This window comes from Tursiops truncatus, chromosome 2, assembly GCF_011762595.2.
Source record: "Tursiops truncatus isolate mTurTru1 chromosome 2, mTurTru1.mat.Y, whole genome shotgun sequence".
Classification (NCBI taxonomy): domain Eukaryota; kingdom Metazoa; phylum Chordata; class Mammalia; order Artiodactyla; family Delphinidae; genus Tursiops; species Tursiops truncatus.
Window position 1 is genome coordinate 108,299,315 of NC_047035.1, and position 16,671 is coordinate 108,315,985.

At 49.7% G+C, this 16,671-nt stretch overlaps 1 protein-coding gene across 12 annotated transcripts in view; it reads right to left on the minus strand.

The window, feature by feature from the left end:
- Positions 1–16,671, minus strand: part of MEGF11 (multiple EGF like domains 11) — a 439,586-nt gene that overhangs the window by 363,899 nt on the left and 59,016 nt on the right. The window contains exon 1 of one of the 12 annotated variants that reach the window (XM_073801149.1): positions 15,087–15,242. The exons of the other annotated variants lie outside the window; for them this stretch is intronic. The gene's annotated coding sequence lies outside the window, so the exon portion shown is untranslated. Of the gene's footprint in view, positions 1–15,086; positions 15,243–16,671 lie in introns of those variants that run through there. 12 annotated transcript variants of the gene reach the window in all.

The window sequence follows — 16,671 nt, forward strand, 5'->3', positions numbered from 1 at the left end:
CCTGCAGGGTAAGGTCCAGACTCCAGCACCTGGTCCCAACTGGGTATTAATTAATTGACTAATGGTGGCTGAATCAGACCCTACTTAGGTGCCTTCCTGGACTTGCTCTGCCGCAGCTTCCTCCTATACCATCCAGCAGTTACTTTCTCAATGGAGAGCCAGGCTGCCACCATTGCATCTCACCTAACACCACCGCTGTCTCAGCCTCCCCTAGGATGACTCTGGCACAGCCTCGCCTGCATCCAACACAGGAGCCATAGCTGCTCCAGTGCCCAGGTTCAATCCACTGGACATAAGGAGGTGCTGGTGGTTCTCACTTCCGGACTCAGCTGAGGCACCATACCACAGGGCGTGGGATTTGCCTTTCCCAGTGGCTGCCCAGAAGGGCCAGGTGATATGACCCAGAAATGCAAGGGAGTTTCCTCATGGGGAAAACTGGGACCAAGGAGAGACCAAGATGCTGGCTGATAGACTCTCTGCCTTCTTCTACCCTGGGCAAACTGTTCTGAGTCACACTGGTTCCACTCGGCCTAACCACAGACATCCCTCATGAGTCAGCAACGGACTGGCTTTCTTTCCTCACTTCCTTACAAAGCTGTGGCTGGTCGGCGTTTGCTTTTCCTCCTTGGTTGCCTCCTTCCCTTCCCTTCTCACTCTCCTTGCCCTGGGACTGTACCCCTACCCCCAGGACAGCACTAGCACTAAGTTTTGCCGCAAGCTCTGTTTTCTGGGAACCTAAAATATACTCAGTCATGGATGGCCCTTGGTGCCAGTAGGGCTTTACTCAGAGTTAAGACCAAAAGAGAAGATGAACTATTGACTTTGAGAAGGAAACAAGATACTGCTGACCCTCTGATGAGGGAAAGTGACCCAGATCCATGGAGACACAGACAAAGAATCTCTCCTGCTTCCCATGCTGCTTCTGGAAATGCTTCCACCCATGGGAAGGCAAAAGCAGCCCAGGTTCCCTGGGGACTTGACTTCCTGAAAGACATTGAAGGGATTCAAGCCTGTTGCTAGTCTGAGGAGCATCTGATAAACAATTTATACGAGAGTGTAAAAGACATACTACAGAACCTCTGTTTTCAGAGGGAGCCCATGAGAACTGCTGATGCTAACATTTGCTGAGTCTTTATTGTGTTCCAGGAACTAAGCTAAGCCCTTTACCTGCACTGTTCATTTAATCTTCACAAAAACCCTATGTACTGTTATTAGTATTAAGTACTATTATTATTGCCCCTTTCACAGATGAGAAAATGGGAGCTCAGACAAGTTAGGGAACATGCCAGAAACCACGCAGAAGGGACTCAACCCATATCTAAAGAGGGAATGCTGAGCCCAGTGATGGCCCATAAGGAAGATACTTTGGGGGTACAGCCCTCCTAAGGAAGCCTTTTGGGTTGGTATTTTCTGTGGCATTAGAAATATCATTACTTCTGTACTAGGTAGGGATGTATGTACAACATGATAAATATAATGAACACTGCTATAGTTATACAGGAAAGTTGTTAGGAGAATAAATCCTAGGAGTTCTCATCACAAGAAAAAATTTTTTTTCTATTTTTTTTAATTTTGTGTCTACATGAGATGATGGATGTTCACTAAACTTATTGTGATAATCACTGCGTGATGTATGTAAGTCACATCATTATACCATCATACACCTTAAATTTATACAGTGCTGTATGTCAATTATATCTCAATAAAACTGGAAGAAAATGAATGAATATACATATATACATATATATATACACATAATGTATTAGGTATTCGAAAAGAAAAAACATCCTTTGCTCCTTTGTTTCCCGTAAGGCCAGCCCTGGCCTCAAGGTCCCTCCCCAGCCCGAGATGGGTAGAGAGGTGCTGAAACATCCAAAGTGACCCTTCCTTTTCACCCTCACAGGGGGAAGTCGGTGGAGGCTTGAGAAGCAGGCAACAGGGCACATGTTGGAGTGTATTTGTCTCTGGCTCCCATATGACATAGGTGGCTCTGGTCAGAAGCAGCTGCCGGTGGAATAAGAAAGTCTCCTCCCCCCAGCTGCTCCTCCCAGGGTCCCAGGGCCTCTACCCACCAACCAATCCCTCTGCTCAACGGAGGGAAAAGCAGAGGTTTCTTGGGCTTTCATTCTCCCCCAGTTCCCCAGTTCTGAGAGGGAGTTCTGGACCAGAAAGAATAAAAGAAAAAGCAGCAATTCTTAATATAATGACATTGAAGAAGAGCAACTCCATTTTACCTTGAAAACTGCATAACTGAAAGCAGAGTCTATGTAGACAATGCAAATGATATGCATGTAATATGCAAACGTCTGCAAATGATCCAGGGCCGGGTCAGGGCTAAGGCACCCAGTGGCCTCTAGAGGGAGGTAGAGGAAAGCGAACCCAGGGTAGTTAGGACCTGGGGTCAGGAACCAGGTGAATGCTTTGGCTGGGAGCATCTTAGAGAGGACCCACGTCCACGGCACTGTGAACCTTCCCAACCCCACGGACTCTTCCAGTCACACCAGCACTGCACTACATACACGTGTACACACACGCACACACAACTGTTGTCACCACAATGACACACACATTAAAACACACACACACTCACAGAAACACACAGTCATGCTGTCATGAAACATTGACGCACAGACACCCAGCCATTCACAAAGACACAGAGACTCACTTACACACCCACTCACTCCACCACACACATGGATGAACGCAAACACATACGCAGACACACACACGTAGAAACACACCAACACGGACACAAACACAGACGTACACATCTCCATGCTGACCCAGTGCAGCCAGTCTGATAAATCTATCTGGAAAAGAAAACAGTCTAGACGTACTGAATACCTACTGTGTACCAGGCATGGTGCAGGAATTTTAAATCCTCATTTGATCTTCACAAAGCAAGATTAAGAAGTGGGATGTAGAGGGGTGAATATTCCAATATTTACTGACAAGGAAAAGGAAACCCAAAGGTGAGTGGAGAGCCCAAGCTTACCCAGTAAGCAGCCGGAAAGAGAGAGACCCAGTTTCGTAGGGTACCATGAAGCCACGCCATTCCCCCTCCCCCAGCAGAGCCTTCCCTGTACACAGTGGGACACAGACATCACTGCCAGCTCTTCACTCCTCCACCTCGCGGTCCTCCCCAGACAGCGGTTAACCTCTGGCTTCCTCAGAGACACTCCTGCCCTTCTCCATCTGGCCCCTTCATCACTTTGGCTGGGGTGTGCTCTACCATGCAACCTCACGTTACTTCTGGCCTTAGTGTAATCTAATTTGGAAATCTCCTGGGGGAGGAAGGCAACCACTTCTTTCAACCCAAATGGGATACAAGACTGGATTTTCAGTCTCTGCCTGTCTCTGGGCGAATGTTCACACTAGAAAAATGACTCTTTCCCCAAAAGTATACAAACTTTAAATGCCACTCTGCCCACCACTTCACACACACACACACACACACACACACACACACACACACACACACACTGAAAAGGAAATGTGCTTTTCAGGGCAAAGAATGAGTAATATTTGTCACTCCCTGCCATAAAGTCACCATGTCACTTTGGGCCAGTCACCCACCATCCCAGGGTCTCAGTTTCCTCATTTGCCTCATTTGAGAGATAAGACAAGCTGATTCTCCAGGCCCCTCCCTCCCCCACCTTCCATCTCCCTGATAGCACAAGAGCCTGAGGCTGGCAGCTGCCCCGCGATGTTCCCCAGAACTGTCCCCTGACCTTGGGGACTCACTGCTAACGCTGGGATCTGACAGGAGCGCGGGCCTGGGCCCTGCCAGGGAAGGACAAGGTCAAACACAGCCCCAGGGGTTAGGATTCAGCCATCACCCCCAGGCCTCTGGCCTGCCTACCTGAGATATTCTATGTCCCCCTGGTAGCCTCAGAGGTTCAAAAGGGAGGTCAGCTTGGAGCAGGGGAACCCTGAGATATATATAACAAGGCCGTGATTTTGGAGCAAGCTGGAAGAGTTGCAAAATGCCACATTGAGGGTTCCGAGTGTATTTTAGGACCTTGGGCTCTCTTTCCAAATTAATATTCATGGGGACAGGCGTGCCATCTATTTGCATACGTAGATTGTTGCTCATCCACTGCAGGATAAAAAAGTTTTGGGGTGTTATTATTTACTATAGTTATTTTAAGCTTGGATGATAAACCAGTCGAGTCAGGCAGGGGGAGGGCAGCTTCCAAGGGCAGGAGTAAGTTTTAAATAATTTTCGATCTGAGGAAAGGTGGGTTCCAGATACCCAGGAATGAGTCACGCCGACCCTGACCGGCAGCATCAATTCCAGGACAGCCCTTCCAAGGTCATCCCATTCAGCTCCTACCTCAGAAAGCCTGGCCACCTCACATGGTCCCACAGAAGCCTTTGGGAAACCAAGCCCACCACTATCACTCAAGGTCATGGTTGAGAGGCAGGCAGGCACAGGTTTGGGGTGTGACTTTGGGCAAGCCACTTGAGCCCTTGTTTCTGAGGATAATGACCTGCTTTGCAAAGTTGTAAAATACACACTAGAAAGTTATGGAGAGGGATGGTGGTGATGGCTGCGTAATATTATGAAGTATTTAATACTAGTGAACTGTACACTTCAAAATGGTTAAGATGGTAAATTTTATGTTACGTGTATTTTATCACAATAAAAATAAAATTCAAAAAAAAAGGACAAACTTGAAAATAAATGCACCACAAACGTGCTTGTTAAAGTGTGAAGCCCTAACCAAGGTAGCCGTTGTTAAGGTATCTTCTCTCCTAGGGTAATTGGCGTCCACTCCTCCCACGCACCTTCAGGGAAGCCTCCATCCCCTGCCACTGCCATCCAAAGCCACCCGAGGATCTGAGAACCATTATCCTGCTCTCTACTAGCTTCACTTCTCTTTTAGGCATCAAATAACACCCTAACTACTCCACCAGAAAGCAGTGAGTCCACTGGAAGAATCTAGAGGTTCCCAAATTACTCCAGAGTCCTTGTACTCTGATCAAAGAGCCCTGAAACCTGGTGAGGGTCCGTAGGGAAGGAGGCAGTGAAGCCTGGTAGCAAATTCAGGGGCTCTGAGTCATGCAGACCTGGGTGGAATCCAGACGCTGCCAATGTCCAGTGGGACCTTGACTGCTCAATTTCTCTGCGCCTCAACCTTCTCGTCTGTACGATAAGGCTAATACTATTCTACCTACCTCTTGAGATAGTGGTGCATGCAAAGGTCCAACATGTGGTTTCTATTATTAGGATTGCCGAACCATCAGCCACAGCTCTAGCATTAACTCTTTCAGACCCCTGGGGGCGCTCTTTCAGAGCACACAACATTTGTTCTCAAGCAGGGGTTCCTTAGGCACTGAAGTACTAGTGTTGTGGTTTCATCTCAGTGATCAAGTAGTCACACTCAGTCGCAAGGCAGCTTTGCGTCAGCGTCTGTTGTTGCACTAGAATTAAAGAGAGCTCCTTTCATTGTTGTGGGCTAATGACAAAAAAGTGGCTGCCTGACACACAAATGCTTTTGTGCCAAGGGCTGGCCAGATGACCCTTCAGCACGTTGTAGGAACAAAAGCTTCACAGTTGTTCAAGCTAAGAGAAGCAGGGGGAGAGTTGAGTCACCACAGGGCGTGTGGTGGAGGAAGCGACCAAAACCATGATCATGTAGCAAGGGTTGATGTAGTCTTAGCACAACAGCATCTATCACGTTAAATTAATATTGTTAAGCTGAATGTTATTGGCTTTGTAGTTTGCATTTTAATTTATAAACTTGTTTGGGCGCTAAGACTATGAATGAGCTATAAGCATAAGTTGTTTATGTCTAGTTTTGTGTTTATATATATAATATATATATTATTATATTAGTAATTTAAGACAATATTGGAGGTCTGTGGGAAGCCTTTTCCTCCTTTTTTTTTTTTAAATTTATTTCTGGCTGCGCTGGGTCTTCATTGCTGCATGCAGGCTTTCTCTAGTTACAGTGAGCGGGGGCTACTCTTTGTTGTGGTGCGCGGGCTTCTTATTGCGGTGACTTCTCTTGTTGCGGAGCACGGGCTCTAGGCGTGTGAGCTTCAGTAGTTGTGCTGCACGGGCTTAGTTGCTCCGCGGCATGTGTGATCTTCCCGGACCAGGGCTCGAACCGTGTCCCCTGCCTTGGCAGGCGGATTCTTAACCACTGCGCCACCAGGGAAGTCCCTCTCCCTTTAAAATGGAACCATCTGTACGTTTCGCAAGTTTTAAAACCATTGACCTAAAGATTAATGCAGAGACCAAGCCTAAAAATCAGGTTAATTGTTCATTTTCTTCTACAGTGGATGGGCAGAGGGGAGGTTTGGCTGAGAAGAAACTGCAATAGGTGAAGGTTAAGTGATTTGCCCAAGGTCACTCATAGGTCAATCTCCACACTCAGGATCCCTACCTTGGATGTCAGGGAAGTCTCTGGACTCTTGGGTAAATTCCTTCCTCCTTTGCTCCTGAAACATCTTATTCTACTTTGACTGAACAATAAAGGCTAATAAACAAGTGGCTTTCTCTGCACCCCAGCTCCTCTCCCCACCACACCTCAGAGCCAAAATTTCATCCAAGTCCTGAGGAAAAGTGGATTCCTCTCCCAGCTCCAGGCAGAGTTTTCCAGAGGCTCCCACCTCAAAGTGCTCCAAGGATGTCCAGAATAAAAGATTTCCTGCCTATTGTAAAGGGATAATGAACATAGTATGAAGAAAATTCCATCCACAGATCTTTGCAGAGCCTGCCCCTTTCCCACTTCTGATACCAGCATCACCAACAGGTAGACACTGAGCCCTGCTCAGTGCTGGCTCCTGGGGAGAAGGGATAAACCAGTTTCAAGGAGCTGGTTTGTTAGGGAGGTGAGACCTACACAGACAGGGCCCAGGTGAAGATGAACCAGCCAGCAGATATTCAACAGCTCGGTTGTGTAGTGGAGAGATGGGAGCTGTAGGAACTCAGGGGAGAGGTAGATCAATGAGAGATGGCAGAGATGGAAGCCCCCTAGAAGGTGGGGGGCCAGAGCTGAGCTGTGAAGGCTGAGTGGGAGCTGGCTGAGTGGAGGGAAGTGATCATTTCAGCCAGTGGCAAAAGCTGGGAGAAGGCAACAGCGTTCCTGAGGCAATGACAAAGCTGGAGGTGGGCAGCCCTCACCTCCTACCAAGCTCCCCTCCTTCTCTCCACTGTCACCTTCCTGCTTATCCTTGGACTTACCAGGAGAGTTCTCACCTCAGGGCCTTTGCACTTACTATCCCCTCTGCTTGGTGTCCCTACTCCCAGATACCCACATGGCATCCCTCCTCTCAGTCTCTGCTCAAATGTCACCATCAGAGAGGCCTTCCCTGACCACACTGCATCCCATCACCATACATACCCCTTCACCTTGCTATTTTTCTTCATTGCAACAAGCATAAAGTATATAATGTGTTCAATTTTTACCACCTGTCTCCCCCACTTCAATGCAAGCTCCATGAAGGAAAGGGCTTTGTTTTGTTCCCTGCTATACTGAGTATGTAATCAATGATCAGCATTTACAGAATGAATGAATGAGAGGAAAGAAGAATGCTTTGAAAGGATGGAAGAATGCCAGTCAAAGCTCCTGGAGGTAGCAGAGACCTCCTTCCTGTTGACAGGTCAGCAGTGTCTTCCTTCCACATGTAAGACACCAGAGACACAGAACAGGAGTGGTGGCAGGCGAGGGTGGATGGATACAAAGGGTCAAGTGGGGGTAAAGGGAGGGCAGAGGAGTTCAGAAACCCTGGCTCAGATCCAGCTTGATCCCACTAGCAGAATGTTTTATGCTATCAAAGGAATCTCTGGCCCAGGCTTGAGGGTGGCAGGAGAGATAGTCAAGGTAAAAAGGTGAGGGGTCAAAATGAGCCACAACCTAACGGGGGGTGGAAGGTCTTCAGGAGAGAGTTGTTGTAAACATCAGAGTTTAAAAAGTCCCCCAACACACAAGAGAGGGCCTGAGTCTTATCAGAGACAAGAGACAGAAGGAGGCTGTGGGACACAGCACATGGGGAAAAGAGACTGGGAGAACAGGGCACCCATGGGTCAGGAGAATGTCGGGAAGAAGCCACTTAACCTCTCCCAGCCTCCACTTCCTCACCTGTAAAATGATGACCATAATTCCGACCTCACAGGGTGGTTACAAGGCTGAGTTAAAACAACTCCCCAAAATCACCTAAACTAGTGCCCAGCATATAGTAGGCAGGCATTCATCGAATTGAGTCCCGCCTCCAAAGTGAGGTTAAGGTAAAAAGGGTGAAGATTACCTGACTTTTCAAGTAAATAATCTTATTTCCCTTATTCCTGTGATTTATTAATTCAATAAATATTCACTGAAGTGCCCTGTGCTTGCATGTCACAACTGGATACAGAGAAGGATCCACTCCCACCCCGTCTCAGACCTCGACGGCCTTACCTCCAATTGGGAAGACGAGGAACATTTCAACAAAATGCTGAACAATGACCCTAGAGTGTGTTATGAAGTACCAAATTTGTGGTGTAGGCAATAATTGCTACAGAAGTTCAGGGGAAGGAAAGACCGATGCTTCGAGATGGCTGTGGGCTCTGGTGTCAGGGAAGGTCAAATGAGGATGTGGCTCTAACAATGGCCTTGAAGGAAAGGATGGTTTGGCTTAAACACGGAGAAAGGCAGAACTTGAAGCAGAGTCAAAGGTGGTGGTGAGTCCTGACAGGTAAAGATGGGGAGAAAGGATGCAGGCAGATTGTGGAGACTTACGAGGGTCAATGTGAGGAGTCTGGGCTTCATCCAGTGAACACTATGGGGGAAAATGTAGGGTAAAAATGACATTTTAGGATGACTTGAAGGAGGGAGATAGAGGCTGGGAAACGGCACCTCAGGCAACATAACGTGTCTACAGCACAGATTCTAGGCTCATGGCCGCCTCTGCACTAGAATTCCAGACGATACTATTTGCAGAGCCTCATAGACTGCTCCTGTAGGAGATGTACATCCCTATGACCCCCAGGCACTATGCCTTGGGGCTGGGAGGTCAGATCAGGAGGCCACTGCCATCACCCGGCACTGCACGAGGTGGAAAGAACCTGTACAAAGGGGAAGTCTCATGCCAGAAAGGAGGACTTATATTCAAGAAACATAATGAAAACAAAAGAAAGTCGGTGCTTCAATACAGGAAATAGAGGAAGGAGGCAAAAGCGTTGCTAAGGTTTTGAGCCCAAGCATCTGGGAAGACCGTGTTGCCAACAAGAATGAAGAATCCAGAAGGGCAGATGGCTTGAGAAGTGGGAAGACATTAGATTTCATTCTAGGCATGTAGACTTTATAATGGCAGCCAAACAGCATCATCATCATCATATCATCTAATCGGCAACTGAAGATAAGATATAGGATCTCATCTTGGCCTAACGGTCCCATTTTACCACTAAGAAAAGAAAAGCAAGAGGCAGCAAGCTGGGCAGGAGCTCATAACCCATCCATACTAAGATGCTGGAGTTCCTGTATGCACTATGAACAACCTCCTCCAGGAAGTCTTCCCTAACTACTGTGGCTCCTACTGATGTCATGTTCCTCCTACCATGGTTGGTCTGCAAGTCATAATTATTTGTTTACTCTCTGGGTGTGTTCTCTGATTATTTGATAGTCTACATGGTCTAGTCCTCACATGTCTCCTGCACTAGATTATAATCCTTTGATGTCAGAGATCAGATCTTCAAATAATGTACTTCTTCCATACTAATCAAGTGCAATTATTGAGTTAATTCAGATTTATCTGCCCAATAAATCCCTATTGCCCAGATGAGTAAACTGAGGCACAAAGAAGTGAAATACTTTGCTTAGGGTCACAGGGCTAAAAAGGAGTACAGAAAATTCAAACCCAGGTCTTAAACTCTAGAGCAGATATTGTTGATCGCTCCTTTCTTCTTTCCAAAAGCCTCCTAATTTTTTTCCTCTCTGAGGCTCAACACACAAATCAAGATTATTCTAGATCAATTATGATGGTCTCCTTCCTTTGCCTGTGTCTGGCTTATGCATGAACATGTGACTCACAATTCCAGCCAACTGGACACGAGGGAAAGTCTGCTGAGCCTTCTGGTAAAGGTTCCCCTCCTGCCTTTTCTGCCTCTGCATATTGTAAAGGTGTAATACATGGATCTGTTACAGCCATCTTGTGACCACGAGACCAAGAAAAGATGAAAAGAATCTGAACCTTTGATGATGCTGTTGAACCACTGAAAGAACTAAGCTTGGGGCAGACAGTCCACACCTGTTGTACTGGGAGATACTAAGTTCCTTATTGTTTCAGCCAGTTGTGTTCAGGTTTTTTGCTACTTGCAGCCCTGACTGATACCCACTCCAATCAAGGGCTCTTGTCACTACAGGTACTGAGCCAAGCATTATGGGAGATATACAAGTAAAAGTCCTGGTCCCTGCCCTCATTGTTCCTTTCCCAAGATTAGACATTCAGTAAGTATTCAATCTATCTCTGATTCATTGATTCTCCCTTTGCTCATCAGTTACAAAGGATATATTCCCTGAAGGCATCTTTCTTCCCTTTACTCAGACTCACTGATTATCTCTAAATTTCAGCCTCACGTTTGGACTGTGGTCTCAACACTACCGACCAGGTCCTTCCCCATCACCAGGCACCACCTCTAAGGATCAAGCTAAAAGCGAGGGACTCACGCTTAGCCCAGAGAGACCATCAGCGAAACTCCGCACTCCTAAATATTTGTTCTTTGAAATGTCTTTCTCAATTAGATCTCACCCAAATGTTTGAGAGTCAGGCTGAATTCCAACTTCCTGCTCCAGAACAAATATGTTGAGCCTGCATAATTACTGCAGCCAGCTTTATTTGCTATAAAAACATGGATTTTTTTTTTTTTGCTCCTTCTCGACAGTAAAATAATAAATAGAATCCAGATGAAAAATACCAGCATTTAGTAGAACAACTCTTTTATGGTTCTTTTCTTTGGGGTCTAATTAACACATTGGGGATAAAATGTGTTTTTACATTTTCCCAACCAGCTAAGGTGAGACACAAACTCTCCTTTCCTCCTGCTGAGATACAGCCTCACATCAGAAACACAGGTGAAACAGACAGACAGTTTCAAAACATTTTGAAATGTTCCACAAACAGATCTGTATACCTGTGAGGTGGACCTCCTCCAGTCCCTCTCTGTTCACACTGTTCAATTTTTTTCTCTGCCCCTTAAAAACACATTACATAGTTGCTGTCAAATGAAACACAGATAGCCCCATTAGCCAGAGAAGCAATCTCTCTTTCTTTCTTTTAAATGAAGAAGACATGCCTTTTAGGACAATGACCACGGGGGCCATGAAAGTTTCATGAGGGGCTCTTGGAGTGGATGACACCTTTACAATTATAACAGTGCTATAATAAACCCCCGCAGAGCCACAGGGCATGGAGTCTACATCCAACACACGACACCTATTTATTCCCTAATTATATTGCAATATATTCTCTCTGTATGTGTACTGATGAAGATAAAGTATTCTTTTAATTCTGTGGCCTCCTGGGAGGTAAAGGAGAGGGGATCATGCATAGGTGAATTCTGGGAGTTCCTAGAGTTCAATCACAGCCTTTGTTCCAGGCTCCCTCATTGCATAATCTCAAGAAAATCACTCACTTTCCCTTGTTCTAACACAGTGGTTCTCTCATTGCGGGGGTCCGGGGCCAAGAGCATTAGCATCACCCGGGAACTTGTTAAAAATTCAAATTACTGGGCCCACTCCGGACTCTTTGAGTCAAAAATTCTGGGGGTGGAGCACAGCAATCTGTGTTTAAACAAGCCTTCCACATTGAAGTCTGAGAAGCACTGGTCTACAAAACAGGAAGGAAAGAGCATTATTTTAAATTGAATCAGGGATCAGGGATACCTGGACGCTACAGGGCCTGGGCTCCTTTCTGCAGAGCTGTCTCAATCTGCAGTCAGGGCCCCATTTACCCATCTGTATACAGTGGGGCTGCAGCGTTCACCAAGAAGCTGTGGATGCTGGAATTTGACAGGTACATGGTTACCTGGCACCAGTCTCTATGGATAGCAAGATCACAGTTGCCAATACTCACCAGCTCCCTCCCGCAATACTCTGACTGGCAGAAGCTCTGCAGAGCGGTCCTCCAATGCCACATCTAAGGTCATCATTGCAGCTGCCTCTGGGTTACCCTTGGCAACCAGGAGCCGGGGTCATGGAAGCCCACAGAATCTCCAAATCTCCTAGTCAGTAGCTTCAAGCCTTTTCACCTCAGAGCCTTGAACCACTAGAGGGGAGGCTCAGGACTAATTTTTTTTACATTGTCCCATTTCAGCACTTCTTCAGACATCTTTTGTGTGTTTGCCTCCACTCTACAACTAGACTTTAAGCCTGTGGAGGATGACGCCTAGAATGTCAGCATCACGAGGTATGGGACTCTGACTGACTGGCTCACGGCTGTCTCCCAAGGCCTAGGCCAGTGCCTGGCACAAAGTAGGAGCTCAAGAACTGTTTGTTGACTAAATATTCCTAGCACGTTAAATGCCCTGACCATACTAAGTCCAACTGTAGGCCCCAAACCTTCAAGCATCTAGAAGTTATGTTTGGAAAGGGGCAAAGAAACTATTTGAAACCCCAGGGAAGAAGGAGAAAAGGGAAAAGGAGAAGCAAGAGCCTGAATATTTCCCAGCTGGAGCCACAACGCTTGGCTCATAGAGTGCTGACTACCCAGCCAATTTCTCACCCTGAATTAGGAACTAGAAGACCTCTGGGCCAGGGTTGGGATTTTTGTTTTGGGGTTTTCTTTTTTTTTTTTTTTGGTTTTGTTTTGTTGTTTTGTTTTTTGATATTAGGATCCTTGTGCAGGGAGGGGCCGGAGCTGAAGGGTGATCAGGCACTGACCACAGCTTCTGAGCTTGAGTTCTAAGCAGCTGGGTCTTCTAGCTGCCCTCATGCTTCTCACTCAAAGGCCAAATTCTCATTGGTGCTGACTCTACTGTCTTTTGACCAGACACTTAAGGAGAGCTTTTCTAACCTCTTAGGACTCAAGCCTCATGCCCCATGATCCTTCTCCCTCAATTAGAAATCTACCCAAGACTCAATTCCAAATCATCCCTTCTCCAGGTGCTATCCCTAATCCTGCCCCCTCCAAATAGTGATTTCACCTGGGAAGCCTTCCTTGACTACAAAACAGAGGCTGCTCTTTCCCTGTGGACTGTACTTTATGGGGCTGGGCCGAGTCTTAAGGGTTTCCTTTACCCCCAGACTTCAGTGCAGGGGCAGGATAGATATGTAACCAACTGTCACCTAAGTGATTTATCCTGGGGGATGATCACAGCACAGCACCTGACAAGAGACCAGTCCTCGACCTCTAACCTCACACACACCCAGTCCTGCAGCCTCCAAAGGCCTTACAGTGGCCTGGCTGGGAACACTTGCCCTGTGCTGAGAAAGTGGTAAGGACAGCACAGAGTACTAGAAAAAAAGCCCTGAACTAGGAGGCAGGAGACCTGGTTTACATTCCCTCACACCCTTAACTAGCTCTAAGCGAATCCTTTCACTTCTCTGTGCCTCCGTTTGCTGATCTGTGAGTTGGGAGGAAGAGGTGGAGACTGCAGTCGCGGACCTGGAATTTCTAGCGGCTTAAACAGCATATGATCTAAGGAGAGAGCTGGTGCGTGATGTGCAACCAGGGAAAAACCCGCCAAAGGAGCTGAAGATGGAGTGTCTGTAGACGGTCGATTCGACGCCCTGCGGGGACCCCGCCCAACTGTCAGGGGACAAGGGCCGAGGGACCCTCTCCGCAAAGCCCCCAACTCTCGGTCCCACTAAAGCTGCTCTAAACCCTTCAAAAGAACCTCTCCAACAGCACTCCAACAAAGCGGGCTGCGAAGCCAGGGTCCCGCGACCTCCGCGGAAGCCGCACCGAGTTAAGTCCGGCCTCCCGGACTCCGGGAACGAGAGGACACGTGCCCCCAGCAGGCTGCGAAACACCCGGCCAGCCTTCGCTTGCCGACACCCCTACTTTCCCGGCAGAGCGTGGAAGGGGCGCTGATGCTCGCGCACGAGTACCATGGCCTGAGCGAGCAGAGATGGCCCGGAGCCCAAACCACCTAAAGGCCTCCTCCAACCTGCTGGAGGCCTTGCTCTTTGCGTCCCCGTGGGGTGGGGGGGGAGGACGGTACGGAGCGGGAGATCCTGAAGCGGAGCCACCCAGGTTCCGGTCGGGTGACGGCTCCGTCCCACTCACAGACCTTGACTCCCTCGAGGAACGATTTTGCGTATTTTTCGTCGTGTTTTTTCAAACAAATAAGGAAAATAAACCAAGCGCAGGAGGAAGGCGGCTGCGTTCTGCTGCTCCAAGGGACCACAACCACCACCCGCCCCACCTCCAACACCACCGCCCAGGACTAGGCGAGAACTTGGGAACTTCGGAACCGCGCTCCAGGCGCGCACTGGGAGTGACTAGCTTCTCTTAACTTCGGGAGCTGGGGTCGCCGCCGAGGGCAGGAGGGACGTCCGGGGAGTCGACTCGGACTTCCCCTTAGAGTCGGGACGACTGGATGAGAAAGACAGGAAAGGGGTATACGTTCCGTTTCGCGCCTCCAAAAGGCAAAAGTGCACATGGTACCGCCCGGGGCTCAGCGGCAGCTAGGCGCACCGCTGGCCACCTCAGGGGACCTGGCCGCGCCTCGCAGCCTCTACGCCCGGACCCCGGCTCTCCCGGGCGTCTCGGGGCGGCTCGGGGGTGGGAGTCCCCAGACTCAGAGGAGGTCGGGCGCCCTCCCTGAGACAACCGCGCCGCGCCGCTGCGCTCGGGTTTTCCCTCGCCGCGGGCGCTGCGTCCGGACTGAGGCCAGGGAGTCCGCGCCTGCCCACGCCAGGGCGCTCCACATCCTGCCCCGACCCCTGGCGTTCTACCGGCACTCACCTCCTCCCGCGCCAAACTCGGCTTCCGCAGCCCGGACCCCGGCAGGGCAGCGGGAATCCACGGGGCTGGTGTAAAGTTAGTCGCGGGGATGCAAAGACCCTTCCCCGGGACCAAAACCCCCAAACCCCGTCCCCCTGTGCCCACAGCGCTCCGAGGCTCCGCATCCCTGCCGTCCCCGCCCAGCCACCTACCTGCTTCGCGGCCCGCCCGGGGCTCAGTCGGCCAGTCGTGGTCCTGTCCTCCGGAGCCTGAGCCGCGCCGGACCAGGAGCCAGAGCAGCGAGCGGGCAGCCCAGAGCCGGGCGGCGGGCGGCGGACACCGCGCACCGCGAGAGAGTGAGCGAGCCGGCGCGCGGCTGGAGCCGCGGATGCTGCCGCTGCCGCCGCCGCCGCCGAGCCAGCCCCCACCCGCTTCGTCCCTCGGCCCCTCCCTCTCTCCTTCCCTCCCAGCCTCCCTCCTCCCTGCTCGTGGCTCCCTCGCTCCGTTCTCTCCCCCCACCCACCGCCTCTTTTTTTTTCTCCTTCTCCCTCTTCGGTCCTTTCAGACCCTGCTTTCTCGCTCTCGCTCGCTTGTTCTTTTTCCTCTTTCCGTGTCTCCCTCCAGCCTTCCTTTGGTTTCCTTTTTCTCTGAACCTTTCCCAGTCCCTCTTCTCACCTCCCTCCACCACCACCCCCCAACTTTACGTTCATTCCCTCGTCTCTCTCCGTTTCCTCCTTTCTCTCTCTTGCCCCTTTCTATCTCTTTTCGCTATTTTCTCCTCCTTTTAACCTTCTCCTGTGTCTGCCCTCCTCTCTCATCCCTACTCCCCCTCTCCCTCGGGTGGGTCAGAGTGGCCTGCGTTCCGCCTCCGTCTCCCAGGTCCGGTCTGGCGATCCCCCCGGGGGTCAGGAGGACCGGGGGAGCCCCCGGGCCGTGCTGGTGACAGGCTGAGGAAGGAGGGAGACGGACGAGCCAGGGTTGGAGACGAGGGCTTGAGAAACAGCTGGGCAGGGGGCGGGCAAGAAGGCCGGGAACTCAGACTGTCAGGCCTCTAGGCCAGCTGAGCCATGCCGGGTAAGATGAGGAAACTGAGGCCCTGAGAGCAGAGAGCAGGGACTTGCCTTGCTGAAGTCTACTCCAGAGGCAAGGCCTAGACCATCACTGCTCCTCGCAGCCTGGGAAGGACTCCTCCGCTGACAGAGGCCCATCCACTGCTTCCAGCCTCTCTGCCTGGCCCCAGCCCCAAGCTCCCAGGGCCACCAGGAGGAAGCCTTCTCCCTCCAACAGAACCTTACGCCACTCCACTGCCCGCACAATATTCTTAGGGGGTCTGAGCCAGGCAGAAGGGGGCACCTGGCTTGGAAGTAACAAAGGGAACCCCTTCTTCCCACCCGCACTCCTCCAAGCAATGAGGGACTTACCGACTACTGCTTATCAGGGATGGAGTAGCAGCAGGGTGCTTTGCTTGTGTGGTTTGTCTCCTTTTCTCCTTGAACTACAATGACAGCAGGAAGGCCCAGACTTGGAAAAGGTGCTGTACACACCTCAGGAGAATAATTATTTTGTGAATAAAGCAGACACATTGTCTGAGGCTTTGGGAAATGCATGTCTGTACATGTGTCTGAGCACCTAACCCTCTCAGTTCAACCACTGATAATGGACTTCATTCTGGGTCTGATGGGGTAAGTCCCACCCCTAGAAGTTTTTCCTGGCACTTCCCCATTTCAGCCCAGTGGGATCCAGAGGAGAGGTGTAGGGTTCCGGTTCCCATGGACCCCGTTCTGCAGCTCTGCTTTG